The sequence below is a fragment of the Sinocyclocheilus grahami genome, unplaced genomic scaffold (genome assembly GCF_001515645.1).
Source record: "Sinocyclocheilus grahami isolate Dianchi unplaced genomic scaffold, SAMN03320097.WGS_v1.1 scaffold693.1, whole genome shotgun sequence".
Lineage (NCBI taxonomy): Eukaryota > Metazoa > Chordata > Actinopteri > Cypriniformes > Cyprinidae > Sinocyclocheilus > Sinocyclocheilus grahami.
The window spans coordinates 288,330-293,521 of record NW_015505872.1 but is presented as its reverse complement, the minus strand read 5'-3'; the positions used below and the strand labels follow the sequence as shown (position 1 = coordinate 293,521).

At 36.2% G+C, this 5,192-nt stretch overlaps 1 protein-coding gene across 1 annotated transcript in view; it reads left to right on the top strand.

Moving 5' to 3' along the window:
- The first annotated feature begins 1,777 nt into the window (after window positions 1-1,777).
- LOC107559652 (interferon regulatory factor 2-like) overlaps window positions 1,778-5,192 on the top strand; it is an 18,249-nt gene continuing 14,834 nt past the window's right edge. Inside the window, exon 1 of the mRNA XM_016243550.1 lies at window positions 1,778-2,290. The gene's annotated coding sequence lies outside the window, so the exon portion shown is untranslated. The remainder of the gene's footprint in view (window positions 2,291-5,192) is intronic.

Below are 5,192 nucleotides of genomic sequence, written 5' to 3'. Positions count from 1 at the left end.
GTACTATATATAAAAACAATAAAGGCATAATCAGGAAAAACAAGACTTGTGCATTATAGAGAATAATATTATGAATATTTTACAGTTGGTTTGATACCTTTATCTCAAACGGTGTGAGAGTTTAATTAATGTAAGTGGGTACAGTATATAAAACATGACAAATATGGTTTCAGTGCTATATATAAAAACAGTAAAGGCATAATCAGGAAAAACAAGACTTGTGCATTAAAGTGAATAATATTTAAATATTTTTATTGTTGTGTTGATACCTTTATCTCAAACGGTGTCAGAGTTTAATTAATGTAAGTGGGTACAGTATATAAATGTGAAAAATACGTATTCAGTACTGTATATAAAAACAGTAAAGGCATAATCTGAAAAAACAAGCCTTGTGCGTTATAGGGAATAATATTCTGAATATTTTACAGTTTGTTTGACACCTTTAGATCAAATGGTGTTGTCGTTTAATGGATTTATATTATTGCATACATTAAAAGTTGTAAAATTATTATAAAAAACATCAAATTGTAATTCCAAAAACGGAGCTTTGTGCGATAACAGGTATGTTTTCCCAAACATTTTAGTATTGGTTTTATATTATAATGTCACGTAGTTAAATTGTTTAATTAATTTAAATGGTTAATTTTTTTTTAATTCCTAGGAATTAAGCCTTGTGCAACATAAAGGGCATATATTTATGTCTATCTGAGTTAGTTTGGGCTCAAAACAAAACTTTTTGTTATTTCAGATAGATATGAAAAATGATATTGAGTTACTACTTGGGTTGAAAAACAGTCAAGCAAAACGCTCTAGGTCTCTTTGTGAAGCTTTCATGTTTATAATTTTTTTTAATTATTATTATTTTAACCTGTATTATTATTTATATTATACTGTATATTTTCTATTTCTTTGTTGTAGTTTATATTTGTTCAGTACCTTTATATTATATGTTGGAAATCAATAAAAAAAAATACAGCAGGCCTGAGGAAAGCCAAAGAATACAATCAAACGCTGAAAAAAATCAAGTAAGTTACATAATGTACACAATTGTCTGTTTACACGATTCCAACATACATACTTAACCGAGTTCCGTAGTCACAAAATGTTTCAATCCTAATCTGTATGTTTGGTTATAATAGTAATATCGTAATATTACAGTGATGATAGTAACATTGGAGTACACTTTTTTTAAAAAAAATTTATAATGCTTTATTGTCAAAAAGTAGCATGTACAGTGCCATATCTCACTATATAACAAAAATATTTCACATGCCTCAACAAGAAGGAACAAGGAAAAGAAAAGGAAAAATGGGGGGAGAGGGTACATAAGCATCAGTTTACAGACAAATACATATTATACATATATTTACATTTCCATAGGATGTTACAATGCTAATTTTAATACAGAAAATATACTTTGCAGGTCAGCACCATTTATTATTATTATTGATTTTTTAACATTATGTGAAAATGTTAAAGGAGGAGCGTATATTAATCGTTTTAATTGCTTTACTATTTTTAGATTTTGACATCACATCTACAAACATTTTAATCTCGTTGTCAAGCACCATAAAAAGAGGTTTGCCTTTTGTAAACTTGCATTTATGAATGTGAAATTTACATCAAAATAAAATAAAATGTATAATAAAACCAACATCCTTTAAAGAGCGATCCTTGATAGAATAACCCCAAATCACATGTTTATAAGATAAGGAAAATGTTTTTAAAATATTATCAGCAATGAAACCCTCCACATTGTTCCAAAAACGCTGGGTATATTGGCAGGAGCGAAACAAATGAGAATTTTTTTTCAGTGGAGCATTCACAAAAAGAGCATTTTAAACCAATATCAATTTGACATTTTTGTAGGAATGCTTTTGTACGTTGGAGCACACGTGTCCCAACGCTGGTGCGATTTGCTTGTAGGGGCGTCAAGATCCAGAAGGCGGCGTAGCGTAATGTGGAAGCGGAAGTGAAAGTGAAAGAACCCGTTGTTTCAAATGTTCCGCCGACCAATGAAACGCTCCGTTGTTTCACTTCCGCGGTCTGGTTCTTGATGACGTTTTTGCGTCATTCTAGCAAACACGAAAGGCAGGGTTTCTGGAACAGTTGACATGTCCACAATGAAAAAAATCACTGCGTTGTTCTTCATAAGATGAAGAAAGAAGATCTCAATCAAAACATGGTGACGTTGTCTGCGTAACGTTAGTTCCAGGACAGGATTTTCTAACACATCTCATCGAGGGATACTGCTGGATCTTTAGAGACTCATCGGCTGCCTCCCCTTCAGGTAAATCCTTAAACGGCTTCAAAGCAGAAGTATGAATTTATAAATACATACTGAAACATGTTTACATGAATAAACGTCCAAATATGTAACGTTATGTAAGTAAATGCACGGTTTTAATTTATTCTTACATTTTTATCGTTTATTCTTTTATTAAAATAATATAATATTCTGAATACGTACTACTTATTCTGAATAATAATAATTGGTTTTATATAGAATTTATGTGAAAGATAAGCCATAAAAAGAGCACGCAGTTGGAAACATTTTAGATAAGGCGCCACATCCCGGTATGATTTATCCCAGTATAACTAAAGGAAAAGTATTACGTTTTTAATTAAAGATAATTGTTTTACCAAGTTCAAGACTGTGGATGATTCCCACAAAACTATATTTTCTGTAAGCTTTTTTCAAGATAAATTAAAACATTTTTTTTTTCATTTTCATAAGTCACAATTTATGTATTCAGTGCAACAGCAAAAACTGTGAGGAAAAAAAATAAATGTTACATTTGTTTAGACTAGAGCAGGGCTGCCCAAACTCGGTCCTGGAGGGCCTGTGTCCTGCAGAGTTTAGCTCCAACTTGCCTCGACACACCTGACTGGAAGTTTCTAGTATGACTAGTAAGAGCTTGATTAGCTGGTTCAGGTGTGTTTAATTGGGGTTGGAGCTAAACTCTACAGGACACCGGCCCTCCAGGACCGAGTTTGGACACCCCTGGACTAGAGCACGGGTGTCAACTCAATTCCTGGAGGGCCGGAGCCCTGCAGAGTTTAGATTCAACCTTAAATAAACACACCTGATCCAACTAATCAAGTCCTTCAGGCTTATTTGAAAACTACATGTTATATGTGTTGGAGCAGCATTGGAACAAAACTCTGCAGGGCTCCAGCTCTCTAGGAACTGACTTTGACACCCCTGTACTAGAGCATTATCTAGACCAGGGATAGGACAACGTTGGTCCTGGAGTACCGCTGCCCAGCAAAGTTTAGCTCTAACCCTAATCAAACACACCTGAACAAGCTAATCGATGTCTTCAGGATTACTATGCTGGCTGCACACTAGAGGATTTTAAGTCCGATTTGCATTTCTGAAAGATCAGGGGGCGTGGCCCGATTTGAGGCTTGTCGCAAATGATTTTTTTGTCCAAAAAAATCATCTATTGTGTGGTGTCATTACGATTATTTAACTGCTCCTGATCGAGACTTAGTGTCGCCAAACTCAAATCGTAAATATAAAACATGTTTGATATTTCCGACTCTTGATCTGGCTGCCTCTGACGTGATAGCCAATGAGAGCGAGCAAGCGTCACTTACCGGATGTTGTGTGCTTCTATAGCTGAAACTTGGCAGCCACAAAAATGCCAAGAAGCAGAATACATCACCCATATTCTTTGTTATACTTTGTTTTTCACTGTACAACAGAACGCCCGCCGAGAGAGCCAGCTGACAACGCCGATTGTTCTCCATTTGTGTATCTTCTCTAGTCACGTTTGATCTCGCGAGTCTCCATGAGATCTAGTGTCACTGTGAAATCATTCCTACAATCATCAAGTGTGTGGTCTGCTGGAATCGTCCAGTCTGCACGTTCTGGGGATTATAAGGCTAACAATCGGTTGAAACTGTCTTCATGTCTGTGGTCTCCCATGGTTTTAAAATCGTTTAGGATTTGAAAATCGTCTAGCCAGCTTAAGGCTGCAGGCAGGTGAGGTTTATTTTTTTCAGGGTTGGAGCGAAACTCTGCAGGACATCACTCCAACACACCACTGTTCTATACATACAGTGGTGTGAAAAAGTGTTGGCCCCTTCCTGTTATTTAAATTTTTTGCATATTTGTCACACTTAAAAGATTCAGATCATCAAACTAATTTTAATATTACACAAAGATAATGCAAGTAAATACAAAATGCAGTTTTTAAATGATTATTTATTTTATTAAGGGAAAAAAGCTGTCCAAACCTGCTTGGCCTTATGTGAAAAAGTAATTGCCCCCTAAATCTAATAACTGGTTGTGCCACGCTTTGCAGCAACAACTGCAATCAAGTGTTTGCGATAACTGGCAATGAGTCTTTCACATCACTGTGGAGGAATTTTGGCCCACTCTTCTTTGCAGAATTGTTTTAATTCAGCCACATTGGAGGGTTTTTGAGCAGTTGACTGTTTGAGGTCATGCCACAATATCTCAATCAGATTTAAGTCCGGACTTTGATTTGGCCACTCCAAAACCTTAATTTAGTTTTCTTGAGCTATTCAGAGGTGGACTTGCTGGTGTGCTTGGGATCATTGTCCTGCTACATAACCCCCCCCCCCCCCCGCATCCTAATACCGTGTTCGGAAAGAAAATGACGTGTAGGCGGAATCCCTAAAGGGAATAAATACGAGCTGAGAGGAAAATATATATTACAATATTTTTCCTCGCAGTTATATAACTGGGTAATACTACATATTTCGGCATCAGGGAGCCGCTATTATACCTGCCATTGAAACTATGGGATTACATCTCTGCCACAATTCTGCGCGTGAAAGATCATATTTTGAGCGCACAAAAGTGCGTTGTGCACAACCGCGAAATGAGTTTTGGGGAGAAAATGTTTGTCTCGCAAAGAAGAAAGTATTTCAAGCGCACGAAAATCAATTTTGCATTTAAAATAAGTTTTTGGATTGGTGCAGACCTCTTTTGCGCGTGCATCGTTTCAGTAGCTTGCTCACCTGATGCCCGCCCTCAGTGCTCTCTAAATGCCAACGGCTCGCTTGCTCAACACAACCCAGCGTTACAATATGCCATAATTCCAGCCAATCAGAGACGAGGCTGCTAAATTTTGATTGGCTTTTTTGACAACCAATAATAACATTCGTCGACAGCAGAAGAGGAAAAATACAGTGCATGCATAATTATTATGCAAGTT